The following is a 21,376-nucleotide window of genomic DNA, read 5'->3' as shown; positions in this document are numbered from 1 at the left end:
TTGAGCTATGGGTCTGATGAAAATATTGGATAAAATCTTATCTTTTCACTAACATTTCTAAGTGTAGTAAGGAGAATGGCATGAAAAAACTAGATATCAAATATACTTTGAGTTCCGTTGTATTTTGTAAAATTGACTTCAGTAACCATTTTACTTGCAAATATTTTCAAAATGCTGTTAGTATGCATTTACTTATCATAGAAGTTCCTGGCTTTCTGATCTCAACCTGAGAAGGGACCTCTGGACTACGAAATAAACAAAATGGCTCCTGTGCAATTGAAGCTGCTGGTTTATAACTTCAAGGTTTAAGCCAAACATTGTCTTCAGGAAAAGTCCTTAGCTTTTGATCAAAAGCTCTTTTCTCTTACTTAACACGATTCGGTTTTTTTGTTTTTGCTTTTATTATCATTTTTAGTTGACACAAAATAATTGTATATATTTATGGGGTACAATGGGATATTTTGATACATATACACAATAGGTAATGATTAAATCAGAGTAATTAGCATAACTATCATCTCAAAAAAATGATTATTTCTTTGTGTTGGGAATATTCAAAATTTGCTCTTAGCTATTAAAATTACATTAATAAATTTTGGTTAATTATAGTCACCATAGCACATAATTCTTAAATAAATAAAATAATAGATTTTTCCTAATATAGAGGTAATTAGAAACATCAAAGAAGAAAAGACTAGATAGGAGAAAAAAGGTTTATTTTTATAGTGTACCAACTCAACTTACATTTCTACTATTTTCTATAGACTACCCAAGTTTTCAGCATTGGAATTAATCATCCCATCCTCTGATCTCCCAGAACACTTCATAAAAATAAATTTACATTATGATAAGGGTTGATATTAGAAATAGTTAATAATTGGCATGATGCTGGCCAAGTCCAAGAGCAAAGGCTTAGAGCTCCTCCCCTACGCTGGTCAGTAGCTCCTTGGTTGCTGGATTCTGGGGAATTTTATGGCATCCCAGCACACTGGCTGCTAAGATGACTGGGAAGTGCTCAGAGCTAAAAGGCAGTAGTTGTTTGCCAAGCAGTATGAATATTTCAGTGTAGGGCCTATTTTCCTATTCATCTTAATATCCCCAACTAGCAGAGGACCAGGCAAGTTGTTGGTAACTCAATAAGTAGCCTTTGAGTTTAACGTACTTTTTACCAGAAAATTTAGCAAAAATTTAGATTCATATCAATGTATATTTTACTTAAAATTCTGATCCTATAATTTTTCTAAAGTAGGATAGAAGAAATGATTCCAACATAGGGTGGAGAGAAGAGGACATTATAGCTAGAGGACTCAGCTTGGACAAGCAAACTTTGGATTACAAATTCTGTTTGCTAGGCATCTGTTCTTGTAGTTCAACAGAGATGCCAAACAGATGGAAGTAAGCGGATAAAAGTAAAATTAGTTATTTTTAGAGGTGTGATGTTCTGTTATGAATTAAATAAAACAAGGGTATTTTGGAATGTTTTGGGTTTTATTCTTTGCTCTCTGTATAATGTTTATATTTTCTTTTAGTCAAAATTCAGTTTTCTTTTCATTTACCTCTTCTCTCTTTGCCTGTTAGTGTCCTAATTAGTGGAAAAGATGTATGACAGTTTGAGGAAGAAACTAAGAGTTTCAGTTTTGGTATTACTATATAATACCAAAAGCTGTCTGCTTATTTTTATCCATATTTTATAATCAGCACAGATAATAATCTCAAAATACAGTCATAGGCCACTTAGGGATGGGGATGCATTCTGTGAAATATGCTATTAGGTGATATGGGAACATCATAGAATGTACTTACACAAACCTAAATGGTATAGCCTGCTACACAACTAGACTATATTGTATAGGCTGTTGCTCCCAGGGTACAAACCTGCACAACATCTTACTCTACTGAATACTGTAGGCAATTGTGAAGCATGGTAAGTATTTGTGTATCTAAACATAGAAAAGGTACAGTAAAAATACCTTATTATAATCTTATGGGATCACTGTCATATATGTCATCTATCATTGACAAAAATGTCATTATGTGACATATGACTATAATAACAGGCCACATGTAATATCATGCAATAAGGGATTATTTTGCATAATTTTTCCAAAAGTTGAATTATAACATGAGGTATATCTTAGATATAAGTATCTGAGTTGAGGGTGATATGAATATACCGAACATTTATATTTAATTGTAATCATGGTAGCTAAGGTTCTTTTCACTCCATATTATATTAGCTAATGACATTGGTGTGCATAACATGAACAAATCATAAGATTCACTCCAATACATTAAATAGGGCTCATTAATGTGAACTTCTACTTAAAGAAAGGGTGAACAAAGTTTATTTCTGGTATCAGCCCAACTTCTTTCTCCACCATGTAAATGGTAATTTCTAAGTTTCAAATCACAGTGAACACACAGTTTGGCATTTTATTGTTTTCATTTGTAATCTAATTCAGACATGATTGCCCTTTAGGAAATTATGAGATCTTCCTTGCTTCTCTCCCTCCCCTGTCTCCTTCCTCTCTGCCCTTTGTTCTTTTGTTCTTTCTTTCTATAATTTTATCTAGGCCTCGCTGACATACAGTAATGAACACATATTTAATGGGGACAATTTGATATTTGGAAATATATAGTAAACATATCCATCATCCCCCCAAATTTCCTTGTGTCCCTTTATAATCCCTTCCTCACACCCCTTGCCGACATCCATCTTTGAGCAACTACTGATCTACTATGAAAGTATTCTTATTGTGATAGTTTAGTATTATAGATTCTAATTTTTAAAAAGAAAGTTGAATGACCAGCTTAATTTACACACAATTAGTGTGTAGGTAGATTGACTTTATACAGTAAAGAGAACAGCATAAATACAATTCAATCAAATGCATGTAAGCTAAAAGGAGGTCAAAATAAAATAAAATAAATATGCTCTTTATAATGGCAGTTGCCATTCTATAACTATAGAAAACTAATGTTTTATATTTAATATCTTTAAGTAACTACTCAGAAATATAGATTCTGGCACATTGTATTTTCCCGAGTTCATAGGATTAACTTTCCCAAGTTTATAGGTTATTAATAAAACCAAAATTTCCAGGTATACATTAAGACTGCAGACCTCAACCCCCAGGCCATGGACTGGGTTGCATGCTCCTTATGAGAATCTAATGCCTGATGATCTAAGGTGGAGCTGAGGCAGTGATGCTAGCACTGGGGAGTGGCTGCAACTACAGATTATCATTAGCAGAGAAGTTTGACTGCACAGAAGCCATAATAAATCAATTGCTTGAAGACTCATATCAAAACCCTATCAGTGAGTGGCAAGTGACAATGTAATAATAATAGAAATTAAGGGCACAATAAATGTAATGTCTTTGAATCATTCCAAAACCATCCCCATTCCCCGGTCCATGGAAACATTGTCTTCCATGAAACCAGTTCCTAGTGCCAAAAAGGTTATGGACTGCTGCATTAAGACTTTTATTTGTAGGTTATGGAATAATGGATAGAAAACCTAAAGGATTGATATTCTAAAATCTGGGTCTAGAATTTGTTGTTATTATATTAAATATTAAGAAATTCCCGTAGGCGGTTTAGAGTACCCTTTAGTTTTTAACATTTTTTTCTTTTTTTTTTTCTACTTTTCCTTACTTTGTGATTTGAGTCAAAAGGTGAAACAAGTACTTTATGGTGTGTATTTTAGCAATTGCATTACCCACTGCATGCTTTCCAGTGAGGAGGCAGAGTTGACTCCCTGTCCTAGCCACGGGAGTGTGGGAATCAGTATTCATGTTTGTGTCTGTGTATGTGCTTGTGAAGAAATATAATTAGAATAGAAATAGAATTTCATTGCTAGGCATCTTCTGTTTCTATATCTGTAAAATACAAATAATGGCTACAAAGTTGTGTTGAAGAAAAGATGATATTTGTAAAAAGAATCTGGCACATAATTTGTAGCACCTAGAATGTTAGCCGTTTTTGCTAAACACCTTTATATTTTAGTAGTATTTGAATCAAAATGTACACATACTTTCCACCCCCAACCTACTTGCCCTTTAGAAAATGGCTATTGATTTTTTTAACTCTGGAAGGTATAGCTGTATCTGGTCAAGAAAATCTCTTGGATTGTCAGGCTATTGAGTTAGCTGCCAGGAAACAGCCAGGAGAGGGTCACCTCTGATTAGAACTGACATCTAAGACTTTTTAAAATGAGATCCTTCCCAGCCTGCACATGAACTCCATTTTATTGTTTATAGAATTGCAAACCCTGTTACTTAAAATATCACAGGCACTACATTTACTTTCTTCTGACAATTAATACAATTAAGAATAATTAAAAGTTCAGGCACTACTAATTTCCTCATACAGTATCCTGGAAGCTGATACAGCTACAAGGATTGAAAATGATGCTAGTTTCACATGGTCTGGGGGCTGATGCCCCATTCTCAGATTATTTGTTTCTCTTTCATGAGGAGATAAGTAGAAAAATTAAGAGTTCCATGATAGGAAAGTGCATGATATAATATTTAACAAAAGAATGGCTCTGGTGGAGGTTGGAAAGAAAGACTCCTGGTCCTTCACTATAGCAATTCCTGAAGCACACTGCTTTAAGAGGAAATCTTTGTGCATAAGCAGATAACAACATATGTGGTCTGACTTCCTCTTCTTCTTCTTTTTATTTTTTTAAAGACAGGGTCTTGCTCTGTCACCTAGGCTGAAGAGCAGTGGTATAATCACAGCTCACTGCCACCTCAAACTTCTATGCTCAAGTGATCCTCCTGCCTCAGCCTCCCAAGTAGTTGGGACTACGGTTACATACCACAACACCTGACTAACTTGTTTTTTATTTTTTATAGAAACAAGAGTCTCCCTGTGTTGCCCAGGCTGATCTTGAATTGCTGGCCTCAAGTGATCCTTCTACTTTGGCCCCGAAAGTGGTGAGATTATGGGTATTAGCCACTTTGCCCAGTCTGGTCTGCTTTCTTGAGACCTGAATAAGTACTTGTTACAAAATATGTTTTTATATTTAGAATTTCATTCTAAATATAAGCAGAATAAGCACTTGTTACAAAATATGTTTTTATATTTAGAATTTCATTTCATAGAGATGTAGACTTACAAATGATCAGATTTTAAGACCTTTTAATAATATTACAAATATTTCTGAAAAGAGAGTTAGTAGCTAATATTTAATGAATAACTACTACCTGAGTTATTTGTATATTTATTACTATAATATTGCAAAATGCTGACTTAATGCTCTAAGAGAGTTTAGTTACCATTAAGGCTACTTAGAGGTGTGGTGAGCAAATGTAAGCAGAGAATAAAAAGGTTCTGAATGTGGAAGTATGTGTGTGTGGAGGAGGGATTAGAGAATTCCAAATCAAAATTGAACTGGCTCCCTGGTTTTGTCCTGTGTTAGCTCCCTAGAGGTTTTGTCTATTTGACTACTTTCAGTTCACATGGAATAGCCTAATCTGGGATATGTTCTCGATAATATTGTCCAGTCCACAAGCCCAATGAGGAAGGTGAGAATGAAGGTGAGACTGTGTATGTAATCCAATGTGGATGCAGAAAGAGTTGAGCCTTCTTCCTCACTGATATTCACCAGTCACTAATTCTGTAAAACTTTGTGTCATCATTTACTTTGTGAAGGTCTCATTTCCTGGATGTTTAAGGGAGTGTGCTCTATGTGGAAATACACTGAGCTATCAAAATAGCAAAGCAAAGGAAGTTTCTATTCTAGACTATTTTAGTTCAAATATTACATATTTCTTATTTTCACTTGAGAATGTTTTCTTGACATTTCAGGCAGAATTTCAAGATGAATAGAGAAAACAAACAAAGCTTCAAGATTCTCTAAACAAGGATTTCTCCTAGTAGGAATGTAAAATATTTTCAAATTCCTTTTTATCTGTTTTATGAATTTAGACTTTCTAGCTAGGTCAGGATATTCTTTTAAATTTTATTTCCCCTTTAAATTTTATATTAACTTGCAGTTATAATATTCACTACTGTGTTGGCTTTGTTGAGATTATCTTAAATAATTTAATATTGGATGTTAATAGAATCTCTGGTACAAAAGTCAAGACCTCTGACTCTAACGGTCAGAATAAAGGTTTCCTGGTTGTAAGTATTGACATCATGCTCTGCAAGGGTTTCGTGTACATTGTGTTACCGAGATGTTTGGTGGCTAGCGCTGACAAAATGGCATATTCTCAGGATGATAACAATGTGCTGTTTATTCTCTCTTAATTGACAAAGAGTCAAAATTAAATTTCACACATCTATTGGTAAAAGTGCCTTTAATTAAAGTTTCGCTTTGGAAGAAAAAATATAAAGATGGTAAGTCAAGGGATTGATTATAGCTTTTTAAAAAACAGACATCTCATAAGAGTAGTTTGGATCCTGTATACTTGTGCTAGTGCATCCTGAGCTCATTCCAAAGTGAAAATAAAGAAACAAGCACTTGCTGGGATACAGGATTTTTGGTCACAGACTTAAGGACTCTGAAGACATATGTTACTTCTACACTAGAGAAATAAAAACTGTATGCACTAAACTGAAATTGGATTTTCTCTAATTAAAATGCTAATAAGCTTTAATAACTTAGAGTATCTTAAGAAACACTCAAAAGAGCTCATAATTAAAATAGTGGTTATTTTTAAAAATTCTGATAAATATTAAAATATCCAAAAATTTTTTTAATTTAAATTCTTGAACTTGGGCACTATTTCCTTTACTGTTATTTCCTTTTACTACCTCCGATCCTTTTTTTATTTTTGAGATATATATGTATAAGACTTGTTGGCCCCTTACTATGCAGATACTAGGCTAAACTGAAATAACATGTATTCTCACTTAATAGTCAGAGTATTCCTGTGAGGTAGTAGACAGCTTTTCTTCTCCTTTTACTGGATGAAGAATTTTAAGCATGACATTATGATTTACCTCCACAAATGAAGAACAAAAATTAGAATTGCTGCATCTAAATGTATTGTTTACCTATCACCTATCTGACAGTATATTTGGCATCAGATAAGTGGAATACAGTGGTTGGTTGTAGTAAGTGCAGAGCTCACCCATATTCCCAGCTTCCCTGCAGCCAGGGATGGCCAGATAAACGTGTTCTGGATGAGGTCATATGATAGCATTGATGCTGATAGTGTGTCATTTCTGGGCTAAGGTTTTTAAAAGTGGATGTGTCCATTCTATGTTCTTTACCACTTTTGCCAACATCTATCTATCTATCTATCTATCTATCTATCATCTATCTATAGCTAGATAGATATGCAGTGACAGTGCACAATGTGCTTTTTTGTATTCAGGAGCTATCATATAAATAGTAGAACATCTCAGACTAAGAATCTTTTTCATAGATTCCACTATAAATTTTAGTTTAAGTAAGAAACTTTGATCCATATAACCACAAAATATAAGTAAAATAAGTAACCTTGAATAGAAATTGATGAAATGGAAATAATAAAGCACGTTGGTTTTACTGATGTTAAGGTTTTTGTCTGTCTTGGTGTTCGGGGAGGAGTATCTTCCTCAGGATTGTTTGCCTTCTAAAGCATCTGGGGGTTTGGAATCATGACCAGGGAGAGAGGTTCTGAAACACAAGAAGGATATGGGTTGGAATGGTCAAGTAAGAAAAAAAGAGAATTAAAAAGTAAAATAAGTGAAGGGAACATGTCCTAATTAAAACCACTTTTCTATCTTTTAGAAGGTCCAAAATGCACATAGATGAAAGCAGAGCTGCTTGTTTTATTAGTTGCCTAACCAATCAATACCATCCTGGAAGCAACAACTGTATAAACACAAAGCCTCCAGCAAACGCTTTGTAGAGCCACCTGCACTCTGATCTAAAATGAACCGGAGTGACATTTCAAACATTCTCATGAGAAGTTTTCTACTTTCTCAGGATACAACATTCCACATTGCCCGTAAGATTATTGGAATATGTTCAGTAGTATTTTCTAATTCTAGTATATGCAGTACAATGTTTTAAAATCATAGAAAATATGTTCACCCTTGATTTTGAACATATAAAGCTCTGATATAATGCTATTACAACTTCACAAAGAATATTTAAAGAGATATAATCTGTTACTGATAATTACTATTGCATGTGTTCCTGATCCATATTACTATTTTTTTATTTGCTTCTTTCCAAGTCAGAGGATAAAAAAGTTATATTTTGTTATAAAGTTGATCATTTGTCAAACTTGTAAATAGAGCTTTCCTTTGTAATAAAACAAAGATATTATTTGTAACTGCAAAATAACTTAGTCTGATTTAAATTTTTACTTAGCATTGATTTATAAGTAGTTTTTAAAATAAAAATAGATAACAATTAATGAACACTTTATGCTAAGAATTATGATAAGGCTTTATTCATTGACTTAGTTAATGTTTATCACAACAATGTGAGGTAAGTATTGCCAGAAATTCGTGAGAAAACTAACAATTAGAAAAATTAAACAATTTTCCCTAAACTACCCATAGGTGTCTGAGCACAAACTTGAATCCAATCTGATCCACAGCTTAAGATGAAATGGCAATTTATTTCCTTTCATTGCTATTCTCAGTAGGTACACACTAACAATTGAGTTGATTACCAATTACGGAGTTTTGGCCTTTTTTGTATAAGGTAAATTATGTAGTGACATCTGTCTGTAGTAATAAAAAAATTCCATGGTTATTAATTAAAATAAAATCTACAAGTGAATTGTATGGTGATAATTGCATAAATTTAAGATTTTCATCTCCATGGATAGACTTTCATATAAGATCTCTAAGATTTTGTCAAATATGAAATAAAATAAAATAACATAACTCAGTTTAACAATGCATTTTAGTTGTAATTTTAACATTATTAATTACAGTTTTACTTATATATTAGAGAAGTGGTTATACATTATAGAAGATAGTAGTTATTTATTTGTACTTACTAGGTGCCAGATACTAATTCATTGATTATTAATCCATTAATAATAAATTAAATAATTTTTTGACATTAATCCATTTATAGGTATAGGGGACATAGTGCTAAACATAATAGATACAGACCTCTCATGTAGTTTATACTCTAACAGAGAACACATTCATGACAACCAATTATAGAAATGATTTAATTATAGTTGGGGCTTTCTTTTTTTTTTTTTTTTTTTTGAGACACGCTCTCACTCTCATTGCCTGGGCAGTGGTGTCATCATAGCTCACAGCAGCCTCAAACTCCTGGGCTCAAGTGATTCTTCTGCCTCAGCCTCCTGAGTAGCTGGGACTACAGGCATGCAGCACCACACCCAGCTGTTTTTCTTATTTTTTGTAGAGACAGGGTCTCACTGTGTTGCTCAGACTGGTTTCAAATTCCTGGCCTCAAGCAATCCTCCTACCTCAACCTCCCAAAGTTCCCAGACTTAATTATAATTTTGATAAATGTCAGCAAGTAGAAGTACAGAGTTCTTAGGGAGCATTGAATCCTACATCTGGCCTAGGATGGAAGTGGGGTCAAAAAATTTATTTTAGGGATAAGCTAAAACACAGAAGCAAGAGAGAAGGATAAAGGAAAACAAAAAGTTGTACCCTATTTTATTCTATCTTATTTAATTCTCTTCACAAACATACATATTTATTGTTAACATCAAGGGCCAGGTTTTGTGGAAGGGACATGAAGCTTATAAAATTTTGGGAAGGAGGTTCTTTAAGAAAAAGAGTGTAAAACCATCTTACTTTTATAAAGTTTAAGAAAAATGAAGGGCCTTATGCACATGTTGCAAGGCTTAAGATTTATTATCTTTATGACAAGTTTGTTTCAGGTTATCCTACTTATTTTACAGATGAGGAAAGTTAAGACAGTAAATGATGACAGCAGCATTCAAATACAGGTCTTTCTGATTCCAAAATTGATGTTTCTAACTACTCTATTATACTTTGTCAAGAAAGTTCAGTAGTTAAATCAGAAATTATGTGAGAAACTTAGGCCCATCAGTGTTCATATTTTATTTATTTCTATGTTTACCTCAACACAACTCAAAAAACTGAAATGAAATATGTATGTTAAATTCAATGACTTTCTAAAAATATGTCATAAAATGTAACAAAGTTCACATAAGAGTTAATGAGCATTTTTTAATGTTTCTTGGCCATTAGTCTATCTTCTTTTGAAAAGTTTCTGTTCATGTCCTTTGCCCACTTTTTAATGACATTCTTTGGATTTTCCCAAGTGCTATATAGAGTCTAGTTATCATCCCTTTATTGGATGTAGAGCATGCAAATATTTTCTCCCATTCTGTAGGTTGTCTATTCACTCTAGTGATAGTTTCTTTGGCTGTGCAGAAGCTTTTTAATTTGATCAGATCCAATTAATTTATTTTTGTGGATGCTGTGATTACTTTGGGGGTCTCCTTCATAAATTCTTTGCCTAGGCTAATGTCTGTAAGAGTTTTTCCAACATTTTCTTCTAGAATTCTTATGGCTTCATGTCTTAGGTTTAAGTCTGTTATCCATTGTGAGTTCATTTTTGTGAAAGGTGAGAGGTGCAGATCCTGTTTCAGTCTTCTGCATGTGACTATCCAATTTTCCTAGCACCATTTATTGAATAGGGATTCTTTTCCCCAGTGTATATTTTTGTCTGCTTTGTCAAAGATCAGATGGCAATATGAGGATGGTTTTATCTGGGTTTTCAGTCCTGTTCTATTGGCCTATGTCTCTGTTATTGTGCCAGTACCATGCTGTTTTGGTTACTACAGCCTTGTAGTATAGCTTGAAATCTGGTAAATTGATGTCTCCCAATTTGTTCTTTTTGCTTAAGGTTGCTTTAGCTATACAGGTCTTCTGTGATTCTGTATGAAGCATATAATTATTTTTTGTAGATCTGCAAAGAATGATGTTGGTATTTTAATAGGGATTGCACTGAACCTGTAGATCACTTTGGGTAGTATAGACCTTTTAACAATGTTGATTCTGCCGATCTCTAATCATAACCACAATGAGATATCATCTAACTCCAGAGAGAATGGCTTTTATCAAAAAGTCTCAAAACAACAAATGTGGTGTGGATGCAGAGAGTTAGGAACACTCATACCTTGATAATGGGACTGCAAACTAGTGCAACCTCTATGTAAAGTAGTATGGAGATATCTCAAGGAACTAAAAGTAGAACTACCATTTGATACAGCAATCCCACCACTGAATATCTACCCAAAAGAAAAAAGGACATTTTATAAAAAATGACATTTGCACTCGAATGTTTATAGCAGCACAACTCATAATTGCAAAGATGTAGAAACAACCCAAGTGCCCATCAATACATGAGTGGATTAACAAAGTGTGATATATGTATATCATGGAGTACTACTCAGCCATAAAAAATGATGAACTACCTACCTATTGTAGTATCTTGGTTGGAGCTGAAGCCCATTCTTCAAAGTGAAATATCAGAAGAATGGAAAAACAAACACTACATGTACTCATCATTAAATTGATACTCATTGATCAACACTAATGTGCACATATGGGAAGTAACTTTCATAGGGTGTTGGGCAGGTGGGAGGGGGCAGGAGGGGATGGGTAAATTCACACCTAGCAGATGCAGTGCACGCTGTCTGGGGTATGAGCATGCTTGTTGGGTGGTGCAAAGACAATTTATGTAAACAAAGCTTTTGTACCCCCGTAATACTCTGAAAAAAAAAGAAGTGTTAATGAGAAGCAGAAAAATAGGGCTTAAGGTGAGGGATGCATGGGGGAAGGGATTGGGAATTCCAGGAGGCTCTGAGGAGTGGAATCCTGCCATATGAACATACCCTAGGGCAGCACAGGCCCTCTGAATTCACAGAAATCAAGAAGCTCCTTTCTGCACCCTTAACAACTTTTTGGAAATGTGGATCTAGGAAAAATAGCTAGAAAATTCCCAAACTCATCTTTTTTGGAGGAACCTGGTGATGAACAAAAATAAGACAGATCATGGGCCATGTGTTACTATACTTCTTCATTATCAACTCATCCTAAAGAAACTAAATATTAATCATTCCATAGTTTTATATGTGTATAGTTAATGATATATCCCATTTGCAAAAGGAGATTTCAGGGAATTCCCTTAGATATCAATACAGTGTACTTTTCACTTCTTCCATCTAGTCCCCAATTCTCCTTACCCTGTTCACCCATGGCTGAAATTCCTTTAACTGGTGGCAAAATTTTTCACTCTACTAACTGAGAGATAAGGGTCAAAATATAAATGGTAGAATGTTAGCTTGTGAAACATTTTAGGTGAAACTTATTTACCCTAATCAGACATAGTCAATCCTTTCTGGATTTAATTGGCCCAGAAGACTATTTCAAGGAAAAGGAATTAATTTGGCTGTCCCTGAAGTTTGAGGCAAGAGAGGGATTCAGAAAGATGAATGTGATGTAAACAAATCTTACATTTCCATGATTCACATTTTACCTGGGTTTTTTTTTTTTTTTAAACCTCTTGTAGTTTTATTAAGAACAAATTTATATTTTAGGTGAACTGTTCTGTTTTAACCTTTTTCCCATTTAATTATAGCCAACTTGATCACGTATAAATTTTCTTTATAAATGTTTAAAATGTTTATGAATCTTACATCATAACTTACATAGACCATCTATAACATGCATGAAATTTTTGTTTTGCCCTAAATTTTTCTTAAATAACTAGTCATTTTATCTTAGGACCAAAAATTTACCATATAAGATCCTTTATATGTAAAATGCCTTTTCCTGTTTAAACTTATTAATTAAAATATAGTTTTATACTTATAACTTTCTTCACAACTCTCTTCCCTACTAATGGTTCTCTCTATCTTATTTGATAAATACCTTCAAATAACCTATGGATTAAATGAAGATGTGTTTAGACAATTGAGTTTGTTTAAAAATTGAATGACTTTGTTGAGGACACAATCACAATGTTTATCTAACATTCATAGGCTGTAAAAATGGTTAATGGGAAATAACTTGATAACTATAATTAAAGTAAACTGCTAAAATAAATTAGGTAAATGTAAATAAGATATATGCTATGATAGAAAATTCAAGATTTGTTGCTTCCTAGGTTTTCACTAAGGTTCGGGTTACTGAGAGTTAAAATTTCACACTAATGTATACGATACTATCTATAAAGTGAGACAATACTAAATAGATATGTTTTTAGAGAAAAACTATAAAATGTGCATAATATGCTCTTCCTTACCTGGGTTTTCATGTTAACTTACACGTGTGAACACAAGCAAACTGTATATAGAGATATTTTTGGCAAGCATGACAGTAAATGTGCATTGTTACGTTGAAATGCTTTTCAGTCTCATGAATGTAGCTAGGCTGCTTCAGATTACTTAAGGAGTTCCATGTCTTTTTAAAGCAGTCAGCCATATTTCTTTTTTTTTTTTGAGACAGAGTCTCACTCTGTCCCCTGGACTAGAGTGCCATGGCATCAGCCTAGTTCACAGCAACCTCAAATTCCTGGGCTCAAGCAATCCTTCTGCCTCAGCCTCCTGAGTAGCTGGGACTACAGGCATGCGCCACCATGCCCAGCTAATTTTTTCTATATATTTTTAGTTGTCCAGCTAATTTCTTTCTATTTTTAGTAGAGATGGGATCTCGCTCTTGCTCTGGCTGGTCTCAAACTCCTGAGCTCAAACGATCCTCCCACCTCGGCCTCCCATAGTGCTAGGATTACAGGTGTGAGCCACTGGCCATGGCCAGTCAACCATGTTTTGAGGAAAATTTATTCCAGGAGGATATATTTGAAAAACAATAATCTTTGGATTCAGGATGACCAACAAACTCAATGTAGGATGAATAAAAATGAATCTATATTTAGACACACCATGGTAAATTTATAGAACACCAAGGAAATAAAGGAAGATTATCAAAAAATACCAGAGAAGAAAGATAAATCATCCACAATAGCAATCAGAATGAAGAATGATTTATCTACAGCAACTCTGGAAGTAAGAAGACAGAGAAATAATATCTTCAAAGATCTGAGAGAAAATAACTGTCAACCTAGATTTCCAGCAAAAATATATTTCAAGAATATGAACAAAATCAAGATATTTTCTGAAAAATAAAAATTGAGAGTTTACTACCAATAGACTCTCTCTCTAAAAATCTTAAAAGAGATTTTTAGGAAGAAGAGATTGAGTTTAGATGCAAAAAGTAATAGTGAGAAAGGATAATTAACATTGATGAAACAATAGTAATGGTTTTAATATATAGTGTGTATTTATCATATATAATTAAAACCCTGATTCTAACAAATTTTTCAGTCCCACTGGGACTTTTAATTTATTCATCCTGATATTTTCCCATTGCCCTCTCCTCCTTACTTTCACAGCTTAAGCATTATACATACTCACAAGTATGTATATATACATATAGATATACACACACACACACACATATATATAATCATATGTATATATGTATACATGCCTTTAGTGACTTTGCTTTTCAGGGCAGAGCCAGCATATAGTTTAAATCTAACTCACTGCCTACTTCATATCTGCATATCTGCAGCTGAATTGCCAGAGTAAAACAAACTACCATGCTGATTAATTTTGCTTTAAATAATGACTGCAAAACTTAAGTGATACTTCAATACTGCCTGGCATTAACAGTTTATTTTCATATTCTATTCCTTCTACCACTGCATTATCTGAATATTGTTTATTTTTCTCTCTCTTCATACCTTCATCACCTCCAGTATAGACTCTTTCTCTGCTGCTAACATTGCTTCCTATTTCACTGGTAAAATCAAAGCAGTGATTGCCAAACTGCCTTCTCACTTATTATTATCCATGGACTATCCATGCTTCTATCTGAATCCTCCCTCTTCTCTTGTGAGCTAGATCTCATCCCTTCTCTTCTATCCAAGGACATCTCTCACTTCAACTAATTTTTTTTCTGTCTCCTACATAATTAATTTATCCCTTTCTAACCATACTGTCCCGGTTGCGTAGAAACATGCTATTTCTTCCACCAGAAGAAAAAAAAGATAACAAAACAAAACAACAAAAACAAATCTTGGCTCATTTCCTTATCAGCTACCACTTGGTTTCTTTTCTCCCATTCACAGTTTCTCTAACGAGCCTTCTAGATTTCTGTCTCCAGTTCTTGTGCACATTTTCTTGCTTTTAAAATAGAAAAATGCTCATATCCTAAGTGTATAGCTTGATAATTTTTCACAAACTGAACATACTAGTGAAAATAGTACCCAGAACATAGCATTACCAGTATTTCAGAGACGTCCCTTGTGTCTTCTAGAAACAACTCCCCCAAATTGTCAATATTCCTGATTCCTAACGCCATAGATTAATTGTATTTGTTTGTTTTTTGTTTGTTTGTTATTTACATAAATGGAGTCATGGAGTATATATTCTTCGTATCTGCATTCTTTTGCTTGATCTTATATTAGTAAGATACATATTTTATGTTTTAAATAATATATCCATTCTCTTTTAGACACATTCAAATTAGGCTGTTTTTCCCAGCCCTCCACCAGTACTGTTATCATCAATCACATATAAGTCCACATTGCTTAATTCACTACTTTGATATGATCTCACTTACTCTACATTATCTCTTCTTTATTTACTTATTCTGTTTGTAGTTTCTATCTTTTTCATTTTTCAGTCTTTGTCTCTTGTTGGTTTCTTCTCCTCTTTCCAACTTTCTCTTAATGTTAAAAAAGAATGTTCAATTCTTGGTCTTCTTCTTTTTTTTTTTTTTGTTCCTCTAACATCACTCACTTTCTGGTTAATTTCATAGTTCTAACTAACAGTGGCATGGTGATCACTCCCAAAGTTATAACTCTGGCCTAGACCTCTTCTCTGACATCCAGATTTGTGTATGAATTTATGTACTCAGCAGCTCCACGTGGATCCCTAACAGACATAATAAATTACTGTTTGTACTGTTGAGTTTGTAACTCAATAGGTACAAAACTGATTTCTTGATTTTACTACTCAAAACCTGAGCCACCTAAAGCCTTTTCCATCTCATTTGATGGCAACTTAATTTTTCCAGGTGATCAAAGTCAATACTTAGAACTATCTTTGAATTCTCTTTTTCTCCCACAGCACATCCATCAAATTCAGCAAATTCATTTGCTCTTCAAAAGGTATGCGGGATCAGACCTCCGACGTAGAAGCCAGCATCATTCCGTGCTTGGGTCACTGCCACCGTCTCATCACACTCACTCCACCCTTGACCCCCACCCCTAGTCTATTCTCAAAAGAACATAGTAAATTGTGTATCTTTAAGTGAATTATTATTGAATTTTGACATAGATGTATGCACTTTTCAGAAAATAAACACATCCATGGAACATCCCCAGAAAAAAGAAATAAATTCATGTGAGATTCTTCTACTTTATTGCATGTAGTAGTACATTTTTATCATTATTGCAGAGCAATATTCTGTTATTATAAATATACTCAGTTTATCAATTCTGTTATCAATAGACATAATTGTTCTTTTCAGATTTTTACTATTATGAGTACTGCTGATCATTCTTGTACATTTTGCTGGTACACACAAATACGCTTTTCTCATGAGTATATAACTAAAAATGAAATTGTTAAGGTGCTAGTTCATAGGGTGTCTATATGTTCAACTTTGGTACATAATGCCAACACATTTCTAAGGTGGCTCTACCAATTTTCATTCCTACCAGAATATGGAAAATTCAAATATTATTTCACACTCTCTGGCCAACACAGGATATTGTTGGATTTTTTTTTCATTTTAGCCATCACAAGGTTTTAATTTTTATTTCTCTATTTATAGGCTTGTTAACCATGTAATATCCACTGAAGTGCCTATTTAAATCTTTCACCCTTTGTTTTATTACGTTGCTAGGTTTTATTTTATTAATCTGTAGGATTTTTATATATAGTGGATAAGTGTTGTTGTCATATATTAGCATTAAAATTATATTATTCTACTCTGAGGATTACTTTTTTACGTTCTTAATGGTAGTCTTGATAAACAAGTTTTAATTTTAAAAAACTGCAAAATTTATCCATTTTATTAATAAATTTGAATTCATTAATCTTAGTCGTGCTCTGTTTAAACATTTTTTTTTCTATGAAGTGGTAATGACAATTTTCTCCAAAAAGCTTTTTATGTTTACAAACCACTTGGATTCAATTTTTATGTATGATGTGAAGTAAGTGTCAGAATTCTTTTCTTTTTTTCATGCAAATAACCACTCCTTTTCTCAATGCACTGCAGTAACACCTTTCTCATAAACCAAAAAATGTTCCTTGTGGTTCTTTTTTTGTACTTTATTTTATTCCAATTGTTATTTTATCCTTTTTTGCAAATCCCAAGCTATCTTAATGAATGTAGCTTCATGATAAGTCTTTATTTCTGGAGGTGTTTAAGTTGCGTTTTGCTCTTTATCTTCAAGACTGCCCTGACTTTTTTGACTCTTAGTTTCCAAATATATTTTAAAACTCATTTGTCAATTTTCTTTCTCTCTCTCTCTCTCTCACACACACATACATATACACACACATCTTACAGAATTTTGATTGAAATTTTTGTAAATATTCCGTGTGCACTTGAAAAGAATGTATGTTTCTGGAGTTACTGTCTACTTAGGCCAGCTAGGTCAATTTTGTTAATCTTGTTCAAGCTTTCTATAACTCCTTGTTCTATCAGGTGCTATCAGATGTTATCAAATATAGTCATAGTTTTATCTATTTTCCATTTTAATTTTGTTCGTTTTTGCTTGATATATATTAGAGCCATGCTATTATAATGTGTGTACAAATTCTGGATTTTATATCTTTCTGTTGAATTGACTCTTATGGTTATAAATATCCCCTTTAATCTCCAGTAATACACTTTGTTTTGTATTTTATAACTTTTTGTAGTGTGTGCATGATATATATTTTTATATCCTTTAATTATTTATGTGATTTTATATATAAGGCATATCTTTTATAAGCCACATACACACATGCACACACACCATATCTTGGTCTGATAATAACAGACTTTTGTTCAGGTACCTCCTCCACTCACATCTAATGTAATTTCTGATATATTTGGGTTTAAATCTTCTATCTTACTGCTTGGGTTTTTGTTGTTGTTGTTGCTGTTGTTGTCACATTTGTTCTTTCTTATTTCTCTTCCTTTCTTGTCTCATATTAGATAAATTTCATTAAAAATTATTTCATTTTCCCTCTTCATTAACCTTTCAATCATATTACTGTATTCTTTTGCTTTTTTTAATGTCTTTATTTTAGAGCTGCACTGTCCAATACAGTCACGCTGGCCACATGTGGCTGCTTAAATTAAAATTAGAATTAAATAAAGGTAAAAATTCACACTAGCCACATTTCAAGTGCTCAATAGCCACATGTGGCTAAGAGTTATGTGTAGGATAGTACAGATTATGGAACATGTCCATTATTGCAGAAAGTTCTATGTAATAGTGCTTCTCTAGGAATTACAACTTGCATTTTTGACCCATTACAGTTTAACTTAAATCAGTACTGTTTCTGTTTTTAGGACAATGCGAGAACATACAAAATTTTAACTCTATTTAATGCTTTCCTGACTTTTGAAATGCTGTTTCATAAAATTTAATCATTAAATATTTTATCCCCCCATGGTATTGCTTTTGTGGTTTAAACAGTCAATGTTTATTCAGGTTCTTCAAATATTTATCTTTTTTGGTGTTCATCACTCCTCCCTGCATAATTTTGTTTCTTTCTGTGATCATTGTTTTTCTACCTGAAGAATTCCCTTATTATTTCTTTTCTTGTAGGACTGCTGGTGTGACCTCTTCAAGTTTATTTTTGTCTGCAAATATCTTTATGTTAAATTTATTTCTAAGCATTGGTGAGGTATAAATTCTAAGTTGACACTTATTTTCACAGAACACTTTAAGGATGTTGCAACATTGTCTTCTGATTTCAATTCATTTAATAAATATAGGACTTTTCAAATATTCTATCTGTTCTTGCATTTTGGTAAATGATGTTTTCCTGGTAATTTGTAAATTTCAACTAAATATTTAAATTTATTGACATAAATTTTTGTAGCTTCTGTATCAGTCATCAATTGATGCTTAATAAGCTACCTGAAATCCTAGTGGCTTAAAACAACCAAAATTTCTCTTTTTTTTCTAATTTTAGCATATTACAAAGAGTACAAATGTTTAGTTTACATATATTGCCTTTGCCCCACCTGAGTCAGAGCTTCAAGTATGTCCATCCCCCAGACAGTGCGCACTGCACCCATTAGGTGTGAATATACCCATCCCCTCCTCCCCACTCCCACCTGCCTGACACCCGATGAATGTTACTATTTGCTACTCAGCCACAAAAAACAATGGTGATCTAATACCTCTTGTATTATCCTGGATAGAGCTGAGCCCATTCTACTAAGTGAAGTATCACAAGAATGGAAAAACAAACAACCACAATTTCTTATCATACTAATTATTCTGCAATTTGGGCTGGACTCATTGGGGCAGTGTGTTCTTTTACATGGCAGTAGCCAGGGTGCATCAGCTGGGGCTTGAGGATTCCCTTCCTTAAACACTCATCCATATGGCTAGCTAACTGGTGTTTGTTGGGTTTTGGTCAATCACAGACACAGGCAGGGAGACCTTGGTTCCTCTCCTTGTAGTTCTCTTCAAGGTCTTCTTAGACTTACCCTTATATATTGTTTGGGTTCCAACAGCTAGTATCCCAGAAGAACCATCCAGAAACTTATGACCTTTTGTGACCTAGCCTCATAAGTCACATAAAGTCTTATCTTCTGCAATCACAAATCCACTCAGATTCAAGGGAGGAAGTAGGGACCACATCTATTAATGGAAGGAATGTTAAAATTATTTTGGAAGAAGGGCATGTGAGATGGAATATATTTGAGCCACTTTTAGAAAATATAATCTGCCCCAGCACCATTTCATTTTTTTTCCAATTCAATTGGGATCTTTGGTGATATTTCTCTTTTAAAATTCCAGGTATTACTAATTTGTACAATGTGATATGTTTTTTGGCTCCATCTTCCCAGAGGTTTATTAATTTTATTCTTTATTTTTTCAAAAAAAGCAACTTTTGAATTTTTTAAAACTTTCTTCATTGTACGTTGCCCCCCCCCTTAATTTCTGTGTCTGTATTATTTCTTTCCTTACTATTATTTTTGTTTTATGTAATTCAGACTGCATAATTTCTATGACCTCTCTACAAGCTCAGTAATAACTTTCTCTATGGCCACACTAACCTCTTGGCCATAGTTCATAGATGGCAGATGTGTTTTCACCTAGAGCTTTGCACAGGTTCTTCCCTCCTAGGTATTAACACAGCTTACCCTCTCACCTCAAATCTTTGTTGAAATGTTAGCTTGTCAAGGAGTGCTGTGCTGATCACTCTTTTATTTTTTTTTTGATGTTGAAATCCAAAATTATCTTTAATGATACTCTTTGCACATTTCATTTTTAAAATACAGATCACTGCAAATTTGAAGCTTGGGTATGGACAATTACCTCCAAGGGACATAATGACATATAACTATTATACTTTGAAGGACTTGGTCTAGAAAGAAATAATTTTGGGATCTGATATAGTGTGGATATTTTGGCTTTTAAAATAAATAATGTTAATTATTATTTCATGATTTAAAAAAGAGAAATATTAAAGAAAACAACATTCTTTTTCTAGTTGTTTATGCCTAAATACAGCCATGATAAAATAGTTATTATAAATCTGAATGAATATCAGATACAAAAATGGTACATTTCTATTTTTTTCATTATATTTTCACTCAAAAATAAAAAGCACATTCTTGTAGGCTTGTTCTTGCTTAGTTTGTAGCTTCCAACTTATTTCTCATTTTCCTCCTTGATATATCTCAAAGTAATGGTGTATACCCGGCGGCTCCATTCTTCTCCACTCCAACATCTATATGGAAATATGTGAAATCTATCTTCTATAGAAAGAGTGCTCTCAAATTTCACTAGAGACCTCCTCCCAGTCATTTTTTTTTAATTCTCAACTTTGTCTACAGTGACACTGTGTTTGTTATTATTGGTGAGTCCTATATTTAACTCTCTGACTACTCCTCTAATTAATCTAATTTTACTCTTTTTTGGCTATAATCATCCAAGTATTTGTTCTTGAAACCTCTGCTACTCTGTATGCATATACTCATTTTTAGAAAGATAATTTGGTAATGTTCTTTTATTAGTTCAAACATTATTTTAAAAATAACTGAAGTATAAATATTTAGACCCAATTTTTCAGCTAAACACCAGTACAATACTCCCAAACACATTCAGAGCACCAATGCTGGATATAATTCACTCAAAAAGTATAAA

Source organism: Eulemur rufifrons, chromosome 7, assembly GCF_041146395.1.
Source record: "Eulemur rufifrons isolate Redbay chromosome 7, OSU_ERuf_1, whole genome shotgun sequence".
In the NCBI taxonomy this organism is placed as follows: Eukaryota; Metazoa; Chordata; class Mammalia; order Primates; family Lemuridae; genus Eulemur; species Eulemur rufifrons.
The sequence above is the reverse complement of the archived record's forward strand: the minus strand, read 5'-3'. Positions refer to the sequence as shown.